This window comes from Martes martes (genome assembly GCF_963455335.1).
Source record: "Martes martes genome assembly, chromosome: 4".
Taxonomy (NCBI): Eukaryota; Metazoa; Chordata; class Mammalia; order Carnivora; family Mustelidae; genus Martes; species Martes martes.
This window is the reverse complement of record NC_137891.1, coordinates 40,778,756-40,796,568: the sequence shown is the minus strand read 5'-3', so window position 1 is coordinate 40,796,568 and position 17,813 is coordinate 40,778,756.

The following is a 17,813-nucleotide window of genomic DNA, read 5'->3' as shown; positions in this document are numbered from 1 at the left end:
TTGCACAAGCTTTTGTGCATCTGCGTGACTGCATACATATTTTATTTGATTACAGATTTTAAATGAAAGAGAGCTCATGCAATAATTTAATGTTACCGTGAGAATTCAATTTATTTTATTCTTTATGTTTAATTGTAGTTTTGCTTATCCATTACGGTGGTTACACACTTTTGGGGGGGTATATGTACAGCAGAAAAAAAGCCATTCACTGCTGAGAACCTCTTGTTAAAACTGGATTGTATAAGCTCAGACCAGTGTGTTACATAATAAGACAATTTACAATCATCATGATAACAGAGGCTGTTTTCTGGAAAGAAAAGATAGCAATATCTGTAAAACTGCACCTGCAAGGAGGCTATAATTTCTGTGTGGCTGTGACAGACAATGTGAATCATGGATTATTACCATTTTTTAAGAGCTCCATGCATTTCCCATTATTTATTATAGCTCCTATAGGACCTACCCCAGTATACTCACATGGATTGAGATATATATTCAGACACACAGATGTGTATATAGTTATATACTTATATACATATATTACATGCACATGCATTATGCTTGTGATTTATAGCAAAGAAAATAAATAAGCTCAGTGGTTAAAATCTTGCAAAAGACCAAAATGCAGACAAAAGGAACATTTACATCTGCCTTTTAGGCTTAACTAGAAAGATTCTCAAAGCTGCTGACCAGATTTTCAAGGAGAAAGCTCAATCTTGTTAATGAACCATAGCCAAAGGCCAGGGTTCCCTCTGGTATACATGTACCCAATGGCCTCATTTGTCATTTTGCTTTGGGCTCTGCTAAGCTGCATCCAACCCCCAGTGCCCATGGATACAACTGATTCCAGCAAAACCAAATGGAACTCTTTCTTTGCGTTTTCCTGTTGTCATCAAGCTGTTTATAAGCCCCATTCTCTTGGTGCCAGATGATTCCCTGATGCAGATGAATCTCTTCTGTGAAATACTTATAGTATGATCAATTAGATATTTAATAATTCTACATGGCAACAGGGCAAAAACAAAGTGTCAAGTTTGGTATGTCTCCTTTTTCTTGATAACCTTGACTGTTCTCAAACATCTCTCTAGTCCCTGTTGGTTGCTTATTGCCACAATAATGGTGAGTAATAACTATTCAACCTCTGAGATGTAATTAGCATGTACTGCTCATCGTGGAGTCAGCTGGGGGTTAGCTAGAGGGTTCTGCTGATCTTGGTGGGGCTTGCTCACCCATCCGGGGGCATCAGACTGTTGAATGATCTGAGATGGTCTCAGCTGGGGCAATTGACCTTTGCCAGGTGTCTTCATCTTCTGGCAGTGAGTCTGAGCATGTTCTTACAGTGTTGGCAGAGGTGCAAGAGGGAGGGCAAGCTTGACTGTGAAGCACTTTTCATACCTTCTTGTGTCACAATTGCTAACATCTCATCGGCCAAAGCAAATCATATGGATGAGACCAGAGTCAGACTGGAGGACATTGCCACATTACATGGCAAAGGTGAAGAGTTAGGGCCATGCTTTTGCTGTATTATACTCTTCCTCCCAAAGAACTACTTCTCAGGAAAGGATTCAAGCAGTATTTACAGTAAGCTGCAATGATGGTTTTGTGCAAAGCTAAAACATTGCTGCTACTGTGGTTGCTTTGATATATGTGATAAAAATACAGAAGAAAGGAATGTGGCTCTGTGGTGGGATAAAGATGTCCACTAATTCTTTGTTACTCCCTCACTGAGAGGAAGGGTCTATATCTCTACTTGAACCTAGGCTGGGCCAGTGGCTATTTGATTAATAGAACAGTGGAAGTGACCCCTTGTTCTGGGCCCGGCTTTTCAGGAGACTGGCAGCATCCATCTCCCCACTCTTGGAATATTCATTCTTGCCACATCCTCTCTCAGAGCACAGTTGCCATGATATGAGAAGCACAAGCCACATGGAGAGTCTACATGGGGGCTCTCTGGTTAAAAGTTAGCCTCAGCTGCCAACCATGTGATGTCAGTGGTTCAGCCCAGTTGGTCTGCAGATGACTGCAGCCCCAGCTAATGAGAAGAACATGCCCAGCTTGGCTAGCTTGGCCAAGAATGTGAGAGATAATAAAATTACTATCATTCATTTAAGTCACTAATATTTGGGCTGGTTTGTTACATGGCCATGGATAACTGAAACAAGCTTAGGAGTGTCTTCCCAGGCATTAGATCAAGATGAAGGAGGCACTTTTGATCTAAGAGTTTTTCTAGAGCCTTTGAAAAAGACAGTGACCTATTTTTACCTAAACTTAACAGCCAACTTCATGAATAGCTCTCTGGAAAGGGAAATGCAGCTTTTCAAAGATATTGACTTGCAAGTAGAGAAGCATAAATCTTGGAGAGATCTTGGCCATTGTAGCTTTTGCCATATTATCACCTTGGGCTCTAGTCTCTATGCTTAACTCCAGGGAGCCCTGCAGGGAGCTCTTCAGGCAAGAGGGGCTACTTTCTCTTATCACTTCTAAGGCATGAGAGCACACACGTGCATGCCTACTGCCAATTTCATTCTTCAGTGACCCCCAGGATGGTTCAGGGCTTACGTTTCACCCATTTATTGATAAATACCAATCTCTGCTTTGACACGGGACTTAATTTTGAAAGAGATTTGCTGTTGTGGCTGACAAATCCCCTTGTGTCTTCTCAGGACAAATAGCATCTCCATTTGAATTGTCACCTGCCATGTGTCCTCCAGACTTTTGCTTCTTTCTTGCTGTAGGTGGTCAGAAGCTGATTGTACCATCATTTAACACAGGTGATTTTCTATTTAGCTTCAAACTCCTATGTTCTTACTTTTACTTACTTACTTCTTAATTTTTCTTTTAATTGCCCCCTCCACCTTTATTGAGGTATAATCGATGAAACTGTGTATAAAGTATACAGTGTAATGATTTAATGTGTACATTATGAAATATTTGCCACAATCAAGTTACTTAACACATCCCATCAACTTACATAATTTCCCCTTTTTTGTATGTGTGTTGAAAACGTTTAAGATCTACACTTTTAATAAATTTTAAGTATATAATATAGTATTAAGCATAATCACAGTGTTGTATAGTGATCCTTGGAAGCTATTCATCTTAAGTGAAAGTTTGTACCCTTGACCAGATTCTCCCCATTTCCTCGATCTTCCAGCTCTTGGCAATCACCATTCTATTCTGTTTCTCTGAGTTCAACTTAAAAAAAAATTAAGTTTCCACTAATAAGTGGTACTTATTTTACTTCCCATAATGCCCTTCAGATTTATCCACATTGTTTCAAATGGCAGGATTTCCTTCTATTTTTATGTCTGAGTAATATTCTATTGTGTGTGTGGGTTTATGTGTGAATACATCTTATCTGTTCATCTATTGATGGACACATGGGCTGCTTCCATGGTTTGGCTATGGGATCCCATTTTCAACATGGCAGGGAAACAAGGTGAGCCAGGAGGTAAGGATCTGAAGCACGACAGTTGTGTTTATTTTCCTCAGAGACATGTTCCTTATGATGCCTCACTCTGCCTACATTGTGGAGAGAACCCTCAGAGAAGTTTCCAAAAGTCAATGTTAGTGTCTCCACTAACACTGTATATAATTTACATTAATATTGTAAATAATGCTGCAGTAAACATAGGGGTACACGTATCCCTTTGAATTAGTGTTTTTGTATTCCTTGGATAAATATCCAGTATTGTGATTACTGAATCATATGGTAGTTCTATTTTTAATTTTTTGAGGGCCCTCCATGCTGTCTTTCACAGTAGCTATATCACTTTACATTCCCACTAGCAGCGTACGAGGGTTCCTTCTTCTCCACGTCCTCGTCAACATCTGTTATCTCTTGATCCTAACAGGTGTGAGATGACATCTGACTGTGACTCTTAAGCAGGTACACCACCAAAGATCCAGGGCCAAGCTGCTACCCTGGTGCAGTGAAAACAGCTCTGGGCTCAGGCTTATGAGATTTATCACCACCTAACTGTGTGATGTCTGTGAGTCTCTTCAGCTTCTCTGGCTCTCGATTTCCTTATCGTGAAGTGGAGGCTGATTAGAGATGACAGTTCTATAAAGCCCCTTGGATTTTATGGAGCACCTGGAGACACTAACACTGACTTTTGGAAACTTCTCTGAGGGTTCTTTCCACGATGTATGCAGTGCTGAGGCATCATAAGGAACATGTCCCTTAGGAAAATAAACACAACTATCGTGCTTCAGATCCTTACCTCCTGGCTCTCCTTGTTTCCCTGCCATGTTGAAAATGGGATCCATGATTTTACAGTTCTTTGGTGTATGTACTGCCAGTATATGCTGGAACAAACCAGAGAGAGTTTAGGCTAGAGTGAAAAGGAATGGATGACAAAAATAAGTGCTTTCACTTACATGCATTGAAAACCCAGTTCTTTTCTTCATGATGGAGAGGAGGTCTCAAGATCTCTCCTGGGTGTGGAGGGCTAAGACCCCTGTTCCTTTCCCCATAACATATACTTCTGCATTGCTGGAGCTGTTGGAAATAGCCCATATCTCCCAGGGTAGCTCTGGGATTAGCACATCCTGGCCTGGACCCATTCCCTCAGGAGGTGGGGGGGGGGGCTAGATTCTGGGGTACAAGCTGAAAGGAGCATACCAGATGGTCAGATGAAGATCATATTGGCACTTGTTTCTGCGGCAAAGCTCTAGGGTGATGAATGGTGCACTAAAATGATGAGCATCACATTAGAAACTTGGAAAGGTATATTCACATACTGGTGGTAAACTCGGCAGTGATTTGGATGTACCCAACCACTTTTCAACTTCTAGGGGGTCAGGAAAAGCATAAAGCTTGTTTTGCTCTGATTTTTTTCCCCTCATTTTTAAACTCATGTGCATTTTAATGGAAATTTAATCATATGTTTCAGATTTATTTACACTTAACTCATCAAAATGTTTTGCAAGAGGGATTCAAGGTCCAAGAAGCCTTTCGAGTTTTTTTTTATAAGCGTTTTAAGGACTTTTTTTTTTTTTTTATAGGAATAGGAAACCATGTATCACTGAAGCAAACAAACTTGAACTCCAAAGGCTCAAGTTTGATTTGAAACTTACAAGTCATGGAGAATATTCTGCTATGAAATGGATTCACTCATAGTTTTTCCTTAGACATCAATGGAGAAACAGCTGAGGATTTCAGTAGAATATTACCTGGTTTTCTAAAATAGCAAATATCCTGAAATGTAGCATATAGATTAGAAATTGTTATAGATCTTTTTCTTTTTTAGTATTACTTGCTTTTAACACATTTTTCAGTGATTACCGCCCCCTGCTTTGGGTGAAGTACAAAACCAGAGTATAGGCAGAGATTTCATTTTTTAGAAGATTTTTATTTATTTGTCAGAGAGAGAGCAAGAGAGAGAGTGAGCACAAACAGGGTGAGCAGCAGGCAGAGGGAGAAGCAGGCTCCCCGCTGAGCAAGGAGCCCGATGCAGGACTCAATCCAGGACCTTGGTGTCATGACCTGAGCTGAAGGCAGATGCTTAACAGACTGAACCACCCAGGCATCCCAGCAGCGATTTCATTTTATGTCAAGTTTCTTAGCATTAAGGTCATACAAAACAAAAAATTTTGTGCTAACCAAAGTGTCCATTTACAAGCAAAATTATCTGTGGTCTAACTTTTTCCATTTTTTTTTTTGTCTTTACTGCCTTTACTATAGAGATAAAGTGGACAAATGATTGGCTCATTTGTAGATCTCTGTACAGTTCTTTCCCTCCCCCACTGCCCCTCAAGGGATTGAAGCAATTCTCACAAGAGTCTAAATATTGAAGAAATTATTGTTTTTATAATTTGAATTAGTATATACTTTTGTATGCTCTATGCCTTTAGGCTATGTTTTACTTATGTACTCTGTTGACTTTATGCTTATTATTTATGTAAGTCTATGTACTTACATATTTTATGCTCTAAGTATTTCACTTACATACTCTATTTATACTCATATACTTGTATATTACAGTTTAGATTAGTACTTACATTAGAATTCATTTTTATTTAGTGTAGGTCGGACTTCATCATCCTTTTGACATCAGTTTGTTTATTTTCCCCTGGATATACAGATCAATTAATTGATTGCAAGTTCAGTGTTAGAAGAAATGAAGTAAGCAAAATGGACTGAGCTTTCAGCTAAGAACCCATCACTCCATCCTTGGTCTTTGCTGTGGTTGGAGAAACAGGAATTGACCTAAGAGCATTCAATTCATGCTTGCCAGACTAGTACCTCTATAGTCTGATGCTCTGCCAACTGGGACAAATGCAGAATGGGAACTTTCTCCACATTCAGATCTCTGGGATACATGATTATAAATTGCTCCAATGTGAACCAGACTTTCTTTCCTAAAGTGTGTGTGTGTGTGTGTGTGTGTGTGTGTGTGTGTGTGTGTGTTTCAGTGTTTTGATAGGAGGAATAGGTCTTCTAGTTCACTACCACCTGACAAAGTTTTATATTTGTACTGTGAATCTACTGCAGTTTTACATATGGTGGCTCAAGGTAAGATTAGTTTTTTAACTAATCTTAATATGGAAGCAATTCATTTGAATTTTATGCACTACCTACTTGTAATGAGCTGGAAGGGTCTGACAAGTGTTTTCAATAATCTTACACGTTAATAATTCTTGTTTTAGCACTAATATTTTATTATAAATAAAAATATGTATAATTGGCAAAAACACCTTTTGAAAAAATGAGTAGTTTTGTGTGTTGTTTTTTTTTAATGAACCACAAAATTTTATCAATGCCATAATCACAACCAGTGAAGTAACTGACTAGAAACTTCCCCAGGTTCACATCCTTTCCAGCTGTTCGGAGGAACTCTATCGGATCTTCCTGGGAGAGCAATAAAGAGACTTGGTGGCAAAACACAACACAAATAATTGCTCATCCTGTGTGAAATGCCTTCCATCCGCTTTGGGGAAAACCTCCTTGTGTCAGGAAGAAGCCAGGTAGCATGGAATAAAAGGGTAAGTGGTTTCTGCCAAGAAGGTCCTCAAGAGCCAGCTGGCTAAGAAGAACTCATGGGCGGAGACCCAGATTTGAATGGCAAAAGCCAAAGGAAAAACAGGGATTGCACCAGGTTTAGAAACAAGCACTTAATGGCCTCATCGAGGAGGACGCTGTGGGGGAATAAAGATAAACAAACTTAAAAACAGGCTTTACAGGCCCGGTGTAGTGTGTTAGCTGTTAGGGGCCTCTGAGAGTGCCCAAGGATGCGTCATTGTGGGTGGTTATGGCTCTTGGAAAAATGCGGGACTGTGCTGGGCTTCGCCGGGGTGGTGCAGGTAAATTGCTGGTCTTGTATGTGGAGGTTGAGATCTTTTTATGATCTGTTTGCAAACTGGGTCAGGCTATGCCCTCTATATGCCGGTCCCATTGATCTTCCTTCTGAATTTGAATCAGATTGTATTTGTCAGTGGTTTAATAATTGTGTGGTTTAATAATTCTATAACACCTTGTCTGTGATATAACTCTGAGAACACATGCCACATAGTTACAAATGATGTCAAAGCAGAAACCCTCAAAAAGCGTGACCCACTCATCAGCGCATATATATGTGAAATTCACTTTTAAGTGTTCATGTTATTTACTTTTTTTTAGATTTAAAATTAAAATATTTTGATAAATGACTTTGATGACCTATGAAAAGAAGGCGTATAGGCAGGTTTGTAGGAATTGAGAGTCTTCCTGGCATATTTTTCAGTTTACAGTTTTTGGCACATAAATTTTTATTTAGATTTAGTTTAGGCTTGTGATTATGTAAAAAAATCAATTTGTTTTTTTCTTTTTTTTTAATTTGAGAAACAAAAATCTATAGGTTTTTACCCCCCTCTTCTCACACTCTAAACAAAATTCAGATACCCATTACAATTTTGTTTCATCTTTAAAGGTCTTTTCTCAAAGGAGCCAAAGAATTTGGACTTCTCTACTCCTTCCCCTGGAATACATTTGGCTTTGTTCTTTGCAGCATAGGCAATTGCTGTTAAGGAGACTTTCAGTTTAACATGTAATTAATAGTTTGGCATTTCCCAAGGGCTTTCCTTGGGACCCTTTCTGTATCTGTTTTGTATTACAGGGCTCCCTTGCTAAATATTTCCAGATCATATAGATTTAGATAAGACAAGTTCCAGAACTTAGAGTATTTTTTATTTTGACATTTACAGTATTTATTAGTGTAATGAAAATAATACTTTGACAAGTCCCCAAGTAATAAATGGCAGTATTCTCAACCCCTGAGAAGTTTAGAGTAACTTTCGGTGGCTAGTGACCACCTGATATCCAACTGTTCTCCTTTCAGAGGTGTTAGCAAATTTGAAGTACCTTGGGATCAGTCCTTTTAGCATGCTTTCCCCAGACGGTAATTATATTTCCTCTCAGTCCCTCCAGGTGGTCAGTGGGCTTGACATATCTTGTTCCTTCATCTGTGAAAATTAGAGTTAGTAAAGGATGAACTATAGCTCTAGGGAAATCACATTCCTTGTGCCTGGGCTGAGCCTGGGGCATGTTGGGAGTCATGGTGTATTGGGGGAGCAGCCATTACCCTCAAACCAAAGATGTTAACCAGAGGGCAATATGGGTCACCCTGAGTATCAAGAGACATGACTTAGCTGAAGCATAATTTCAACTCAATCTGGGAACTCATTATGATTCCCTTGGATGTTTTCCAAAATAGTCTTCAGTGAGTTAGGTTGGGTAGCCTTTATTCTCCCCTTCTCTCCTCTTTACAGATCTTTACCTTTCTTATGGAATTCACTTCATTTTGCCTCATGACATAGGAACTTGAATATGTTTGTGCTTTACTAGGTTTGAACAAGGGAAGGGATAGATTTTCTCATTGATCAGTCTCCCCAACTCTTAGCAAAGTGCTTTGTATAAATATTTTTCAGACTGTAATGAAGTTCTAAATCTCAGAGCTCTATACTTCTTGTAGTTAATATAATGCCAGCTGCTCATGGCAACCAAACCACCATATTTCAGTGGCTTCACTTAAAAGTTGACTTGTAATTCCTGTAATATTCCAGCATGTGTGTGCCTGGTCAGTGGCTACTGCTTCCACGTGGTGATTCAGGGATCCAGGCTCCTCCTTATCTTGTGGCTCTACCCTCTTCTAGGCCCTCATAATCCTCTGCATCCAGCCAGAGATAGGGGAAGAGAGTGTGGAAGAGGGACATCAGCATCTTAATTGCCTTGCTTGGAAGTGATCTGCATGATTTCCACTCATATTCTATTGGGGAGAACAAGTCACATGGCCCCACCTAGCTGCAAGGGCATCTGGAAGGAGTAGCTCCTAGTAGACTGCTGCTTCTCAGTGGAGAAGGGGAAGCTATAGAAGGAAGAACATATTTTTGGAGACCAACTGTCTCTATCATCTCTCCCTTAAACATCTTGAAGAATGACAGAATTGTACAATATTAGATTTGAAGGGACCTTAGAGCCATTATACCCCCTTCTCCATTTTACAGATGAGGCTACACAGACATAAAGTAGTAATCTGCACAGCTCTTCTCTGTTTAGTATTGAATTTCTGCAGAAACTTTTTGTTTGAATAGTAGCTTCTGTGTATAAAAGAGGATTTAGAAAGTACTCAGCCTTGACAGTTTTTTAGGTTTCTTCTACTTCTGACATTTGAGAATCTGATCAGTTACCAAAGTCTTCAAATCTTGGGGGCTATATACAGGCCAGATCTTAGACTCCCATGTTTCCTGTCTTTAGGAGACTGTAACTGAAGACTAGTAGGGATTTGGAAAACTATTGCATGGAACAGACTATCAAATGCATAATAAGGAAGACTCATTTATTGAGGTCTACTGAGTGCCTGGCTCTGTTTTGGCATTTTAAATAATTGAATATTTAAATCTCCCAATAACTCAATTAGAGAGATACTATTATTGCTATTACTATTTTAAAAAGTAGACTAAGGCTCAGAGAGAGAGAGAGAGAGCAACTCAGCTCAAAAGAAACAGGGTCAGGATTCAAAATTGGCTCTGACTCCAGCATCCATGCTCTTCTTGGCTCTCCCTCTCTGACCTGAGCATTCCCTTAGGTGGCTCTCTGTGGGCTTCCTCACCCCTATTGGTCTCCAGGTGGCTCTTCCATATGGAGAGACTTCCTGTCCTGAGTAGGTATACCAGTCCTGCAGCTGTCAAGGTGACTTAACAACTTTTCAACTGGGCTATCAGTGTCTCACTAAGTATGGTGCTCAGCCCAGGGTAGTCTAGTCTAATGCCTTGTGAATGACCTATCACTTACAAGCTCCTCCAAGATGCAGGTTTCCTGAGGACACAGCATAAGGCAAGGGGCTGGGCTGCTCTAAGGACATTTTCCTGATTGTTTTACAGAGAAGTGTACTAATATTCTGGTTGTATGGAAGGAGAAACCACTTTAAAAAATGGAACAAAATCTTTAAGTCTGAAAACAACTATATGTTGAGAGGTACTGGATTTTTCTCAGTTTTCAACCTCCCCTGGCTTTTTGCTTCTAACTCCATATATATTTTTAAAACATATAATGTAAAAACAAGACAAAACAAACAAGAAAGCCCCCCAAACATATAATTTATTATTTGTTTCAAGGGTACAGATCTGTGATTCATCAGTCTCACACAATTCACAGTGCTTATCATAGCACATACCCTCCCCAATGTCCATCACTCAGTCACCCTATCCCTTTCCCCACCCCCAGCAACCCTCAGTTTGTTTCTTGAGATTAAGGCTCTTATGGTTTGTCTCCCTCTCTGGTTTTGTCTTGTTTCATTTTTTCCTCTCTTCCTTTGCCTTGTTTCTCAAATTCCACATATTAGTGAGAGCATATTATAATTGTTTTTCTCTGATTGACTTATTTCATTTAGCATAGTATCCTCTACTTCCATCTACATCATTGCAAATGGCAAGATTTCATTTTTGATGGCTGCATAATATTACTCTGTGTGTGTGTGTATGTGTGTACGTGTGTGTACACTAAATCTTCTTTATCCATTCATCTGTCGATGGACAGCTAGACTCTTTCCATAGTTTGGCTGTTGTGGACATTACTGCTGTAAACATTGTTGTGCACATGCCCCCTTGGATCTTTGGGATAAGTACCCAGTAGTGTAATTGCTGAGTCATAGGGTAGCTATATTTTCAAGTTTTGAGGAACCTCCATACTGTTTTCCAGAGTGGCTGCACCAACTTGCATTCCCACTAACAGTGATGGAGAGTTCCTCTTTCTCTGCATCCTTGCCAACATTGTCATTTTCTGACTTGTCAATTTTAGCCATTCTGACTAGTGTGAGGTGGTATCTCATTGTGGTTTTTGTTTTTTTTTTTAAGATTTTTTATTTATTTATTTGACAGACAGAGATCACAAGCAGGCAGAGAGGCAGGCAGAGAGAGAGGGGGAGGCAGGTTCCCTGCTGAGCAGAGAGCCTGACGTGGGGCTCCATCCTAGGACTCTGGGATCATGACCTGAGCCGAAGGCAGAGGCTTCAATCCACTGAGCCACCAGGCGCCCCCTCATTGTAGTTTTGATTTGTATTTCCTTGATGCCGAGTGATGTGGAGCATTTTTTCATGTGTCTGTTGGGCCTTTAGGTGTCTTCTTTGTACAAATGTCTGTTCATGTCCTGCCAATTTCTTGACTGGATTATTTGTTCTTTGGCTGATGAATTTGGTAAGTTCCTTATAGATTTTGGATACTGGCCCTTTCTCTGATATGTCATTTGTGAATATCTTCTCCCACTTGGTCAGTTTTCTTTTGGTTTTGTTGACTGTTTCCTTTGCTGTGCAAAAGCTTTTTATCTCGATGAAGTCCTAATGGTTCATTTTGCCCTTGCCTTTGGCAATGCGTCTAGGCAAGAAGTTGCTGCAGCTGAGGTCAAAGAGATTGCTCCCTGTGTTCTTCTCAAGGATTTTTATGGATTCCTGTCTCACATTTAGGTCTTTTATCCCTTTTGAGTCCATTTTTTTTTTTTATGGTATAAAGAAATGGTCCAGTTTCATTCTTCTGCATGTGGCTATCCAATTTTCTGAACACCATTTATTGAAGAGACTGTCTTTTTTCCATTGGATATTCTTTCTTGCTTTGTCAAAGATGAGTTGACCATAGTAACTCCGTGTATTTTTAATGGCTTTGTTAAACATTATTGTATTAGTAAATGCTATTCAACCTGCAAACTAATTGTGCAGGAACAAAATGAAGTTGAAGATGGGCTTATAACCTATGCTTTCTCAGCCTACTTCCATGTGTGCCTACCTCCCTTATGCTGGCTCTTTGAGTAGCATAACCTTGATGATGAATTCCAGATGTTGAACTATGTAGTGCTTCAGGGGCTTAGACATTGTAGTTCTGAGTGAATAAATGTATTTTTTTTTCCTTGTGATTAAAAGGCTAAATAGCAGGTCATGCGTACCTACACATGCAAAAGGGCATTTGTATTTTTGATCAGGTGAAATGCACCTGGGGACTGTAAATAATACAGATTGGTGTAAGTTGATTGAATCTAAAAGTCTGAATGGCCCAAAAGATCAGCTCTAGATTTTCTTTTTCCTTTTTTCCCCAACTTCTTTTCAATTCTTCTCTCCCCTTCCTGTCCCTCTTTGCCTCCTCCTCCACTCCCCATCTCTCCTGTTCCTCCCTCTCTTCCTTCTTAAATACCCTTTGGAAAGCAAAAGCCTTAGTGGATTAATTGTCCATCAGCAAAGAGCCTAGACCATCAAGGTGATACGAGGATTGTCTTCACATTTCAGAAGAAAGCTGAACTATTAGAGTTTATTGGAAGGTTTTGTGGGAAGGGTGTCAGTAGGATTATGGTCTTTAAATTCCTGTAGAAATCTGGAGTCTACACCTTGTGGAGCATGGGCTTTGTCTAATAATGCTTTTCTGATTAGTATTTTTGGGAGGTGTTTGGGATGGGATGACTTTTCCTATGGCTTCTTACTTCTGGGAGAAGAAAACTCCTCTACAGGGATATTCCTGGCCTCCTGCCTCACTGGTTTGGAGAAGGAATGATGTAAAGTGGTCTAGCTGGGTCAGCCTTTGGAGGTTGGATATATCTGTTGCCTTACTTGCGGTGATGGTATCACAGGTGTTTGCATATGTCCAAACTCATCAAACTGTACACTTTATGCCTAGGTCTTTGTTTAAAAAGCTGGAATAAAGGAGAAATTTATTAGAAAAAAATTCTACCAAAGGGCACAATCCTCTTTGCCTCTTTGTTCAGCGTTATCAACCTCTTGCCTCATTTCTGATTTTTTTCTTAACCCCCCAGAAGCTAGAGTTTTTGATCATTTCATTTTATTCATTTGTTCACTCAGAAATCTTCATTACTGGGGGTGCCTGAGTGGCTCAGTTGGTTAAGTGTCTGACTCTTGGTTTTGTCTCAGATCATGATCTTTGGCTCATCTTCGGCTTATGAGACTAAGCCTTGTATTGGGGCTCTGTGCTCAGTGTGGAGTCTGCTTGAGATTTTCTCCCTCTCCCAGATCACTTGCTCTCTTTCTCTCTCTCTCTCTCAAATAAATAAAATCTTAAAGAATCTTCAGAAGTGCCTGGGTAACTCAGTTGGTTAAGCATCTGCCTTTGGCTCAGATCATGATCTCAGGATCCTGGGATCGAACCCTGCATAGGGCTCCCTGCACAGTGGGGGTCTGCTTCTCCCTCTCTCTCTGCCCCTTGACCCACTTGTGTGTCTCTCTTTCAAATAAAATGTTTTTAAAAAACTTCATTACTGGGATGCCTGGGTGGCTCATTTGGTTAAGCGGCTGCCTTCAGCTCAGGTCATGATCCCAGCGTCCTGGGATCGAGTCCCACATCGGGCTCCTTGCTCAGCAGGGAGCCTGCTTCTCCCTCTGCCTCTGGCTGCCTCTCTGTCTGCCTGTGCTCACTCTCTCTGACAAATAAATAAATAAATAAATAATCTAAAAAAAACCAAAACCAAAACCAAAACAAAACTTCATTACTGTGCTGAATGAGTAAATTGGGAACAACAAAATGATACAGGGTTGGGCCCTTTATTCGTTTCTGGTAGAGAAGATAGATATATAAACCAAGAACTGGTGTAGACTGTGCTAAGTATTCTAGAGGCAAATGTCATGTGTACCATGACTGAGCAAAGGACAAGGCAGAATTTATGAATAGGAGAATTGTGGAATGTGAGTATGACTTAGTGTGATGAAATGGGGAAGCAGAGGAAATGCCAAGCATCCAGAACAGTGTGGGAAAGAACATCGTGAGAAGAAGTGACCCCCATCATTTAGTATGTAAAGTGAGGGAACTGTGACTGGCTGAGTAGGACTGGAGTTGAATAATGTAAGATATTATGGGGAAGATGAGCATGCCTGACATTCTCTGCTTACCCCATTGTAGCATTACCATATCCATCATAACTTCCTATTTACTCACCTAGCTTCTCTTCTAGACAGAGTCCTTTGGGGGCAGACATTGATTCTCTTTTAGCGCTGTGTGAACCTGGGATTGAGTACAGTGCTTGGCATGTGGTAGGGAGATTCAGCTACGTAATGGAGGATTGGATGAAGGAGGACGTTGAGACTATCAAGTAGCAGGTATAGTTACTGGGTGATTTCCACACTAAACCACTCATACCTTAACTGCTTTCAGTCAGTCTTGGAAGTCAGTCACCCTCTCAGACTGGACCTGGCATGCTTTTCTGGTGGCTGGCAGCCTTCTCCCATCAGTTGCTGCCTGAGCCACCCTGCTGCCTTCTCCAGGGTCAGCTTCTTCAGTTGAGCTGGTTTGTGCCAGACTCCCTCGCCCTCTAGAGACCATCTGGTCAAGGTTTCCTCTCACTATAATCCTCCCTGGTGTCTACCCGAGTTATGACAACATGGACCTTTTATTTTTTGGCTTAAAACAATAAATAATATTGCTCATGTGGTATAAGTACTCTCGTTCTCCTTCACAGTGTTTACCAAATACTTTTTCGCTATAGAATTACGTCAGAAGTTTCATATCTGCTAGAATATGTATTTCCTGAGGACAAGGATTCCCGACTTTCCCTCTCCTGAGTATCTAGTGTCTAGTGCAGTACCTGACATGCGCACTAACGCTCAGTAAATACTGTAGAACAAATGAATGTCACAAACTCCTAGAAAACTCATTGTCTAGGATACATACTATGGTTGCTGCCCATATATCATGCTCTTCTTGTCTCTTTGTGGCAAGATTTTGAGCTCTCTGAGGGTAAGACTTTCCCTCTTCAAGGGTAAGGAAAATGGGACAATACTGGATTCTCTTGGGCTTGATATTGAGGGGTTGTCAGTTTTACTTTTATGGCCCATGTGGTACCTCTGAGTCTCTCTCCAAGCGCAAGACTGCTGTGCTGTCATCTGCAGCCCCTAAGGCTGACAGCCTTCTGGGCCACACCCCCCCCCCTTTTTTTTTTTTGAGATGGCTGATGTCAGTCCCAGCATGAGGCAATCTCTTAATTCCAGCTGCTGACCACTGGGGTTTTCCTTTGGCTGTGTATGCCAGCTCTCCTGGTTGAGTGCCCTCTAATATATAATTAATGATGACTCTCAGCAGTTCACATTTTCAGAAGTCTTTCTAGGCATGATCTCACCACCAGGCTGTGATGCCTCACTGCCATGGGGCTCCACATGGGCCCAGGGGAGGTCTCTCAGTCCAGCTAGTCTACAGGTTTGGTGTTCACAATGTTATGAGGTGGGGAGTGTGCCTGGATCCAGCAACTCATTCCCACCCTGCCCCCCACAGTAAAACATGTAACACTGATTTCAGATGGAGACCAAAGTATACACTGGCTCCTGGGAAAGCTTTCGGTAACTTAAAACCTCCAAATGCTGATTCTTAATTAGGGTGACCAACTGTTCAGTTTAGCCAGGACTGAAGGGTTTTCTCGGAAGTAAGACTTCCATTGCTAAAACCAGTCTTGGGAAAACTAGGATTGTTGGTCACCCTAATCCCAAAAGAGATTCAGACTGGAGAACACAGTTGGTCCTTGGATGGAAGAAAGCTGCATAAAGACAGCAGGTATAGTCTGATTTGTCCCTTGGGCCAAAACAGAGGGTGGTTTTGGTAACCCCTTGAAGTTGCAATTGGTGTCAGAATCTTGTGGGTTGACTGTGCCCCTCTAATATTGTATAGTTAGCAAACTCTTGCTATTAGACTTAATTGTTTGCATCTTAAGAAGCCCTGGAACCAGGAATTGAACATATATTAGGCTCAGCATCTTAGTTGGGTTCGCCCACAGGCAGATCCTGGATTAAGGATTTAAGTGTGTGAAGGAAAACACTGCTAAGGGAAGAGAGAAGAAGAGAAGGTCGCCAGTAAAGGACACCATAGCAGGGCGTCTGGGTGGCTTGGTGGGTTAGGGCCTCTGCCTTTGGCTCAGGTCATGATCCCAGGGTTCTGGGATCGAGCCCCGTGTCGGGCTCTCTGCTTAGCGGGGAGCCTGCTTCCCTTCCTCTTTCTCTCTGCCTGCCTCTCTGCCTGCTTGTGATCTCTGTCTATCAAATAAATAAATAAAATCTTAAAAAAAAAAAAGGACACCATAGCAAGCTGGTTACTGGCTCTGGGAAACTTAGTCTTCAATCTCTTTCAGCCTTGGCACTATTGTCATTTTGGGCTGGATAATTCCTCCTTGTGGGGGCTTTCCTGAGCATTGTAGGATATTTAACAGCATCCCTGGTCTCTATTCTTAGATATCCTGGCACTTCCTTTCTCCCAGATATGATAACCAAAAATGTCTGTGGACATTGTCACACGCCCCCTGGGATGCAAAATTGCCTGGCTGAGAACCAGCGTTCTGCCACACACACTCAGAATTATCCCACGCAGACGTGGAGCATTTCTGCACTAACTTTTCTGTCATTGTTTCAGGACTGCCGAGGAAGACTTCGGGGAAAGCTCTCAGGCAAATGCTGGTGCTTGGCTGGTGCACATGAGGTGGAATGAAGGCTCTGAGCAGGGCCCTTGACAGCATCGGCTCCTGTCTGCTGTGTTTGTTCTCTTTCTGCAGACCCGTTTTTCCTCTGTCCATTTGGTGGAATCTGACTCCTGACCACTCCTACCCACACATATGAATCCCATCACTCTTTAAATTCTAACTCCAAATTCCCAGGACAGACTATCTGAGTCGCCAAATTTGGGTCAGATGTTCAATCTGGGCTAATCAGCTATGATCATATAGTACAAATATGGCTTTTGAGGGGCCCACTTCTGTTTCAGTTCAGTGCAAGTGGGCAGCACGAGGAGACTGACTGTTGTGTACAGCTGGGTTGAGGCAAGGATGGGCAATTATTTCAACAAACACTTATCAAGCATCTCCTATGTGTAAGGCTGTTTGAAGGGTACACAGATAAATGACTTGTCAGAATGCCCAGAAATGTGTGAACAGAATGCAGAATTTAAGGACAGAATCGATACCTTTGGGGATGACATGGTAGGAAACACTTTCTTTCCTTGATACCTAGGTGAATAGTTGTGCCAGGGAGAGCCAGAAGAAAAGTGAGGTAATTGTCCTTCCATGTGCACACTCTATGGTGAACAGCAAAATTGATTATTTCGATGGGCTGGGGCAATTTTCTAGCCAGACCTCAAGATGAATTTAGGCCTCCTGACCAAATTCTCTTAAGCCTTCACTTCTAGAGGAGGGTTGTGAGAATCCGGTATTAGGTTGACTGCCAGGGCAAAGAAGATGGCATATGACATGGTGGGGTAGGGAAGAAACGTCCATGTTGGACAGCCTAATCTGTTTGCTGTCTGTTGTAAAAGAAGGCAGGAGCACAGGGACTGCTGACTGGCAGCCCATCTCCTTGCCAGCCCCATTCTTTTTTTCA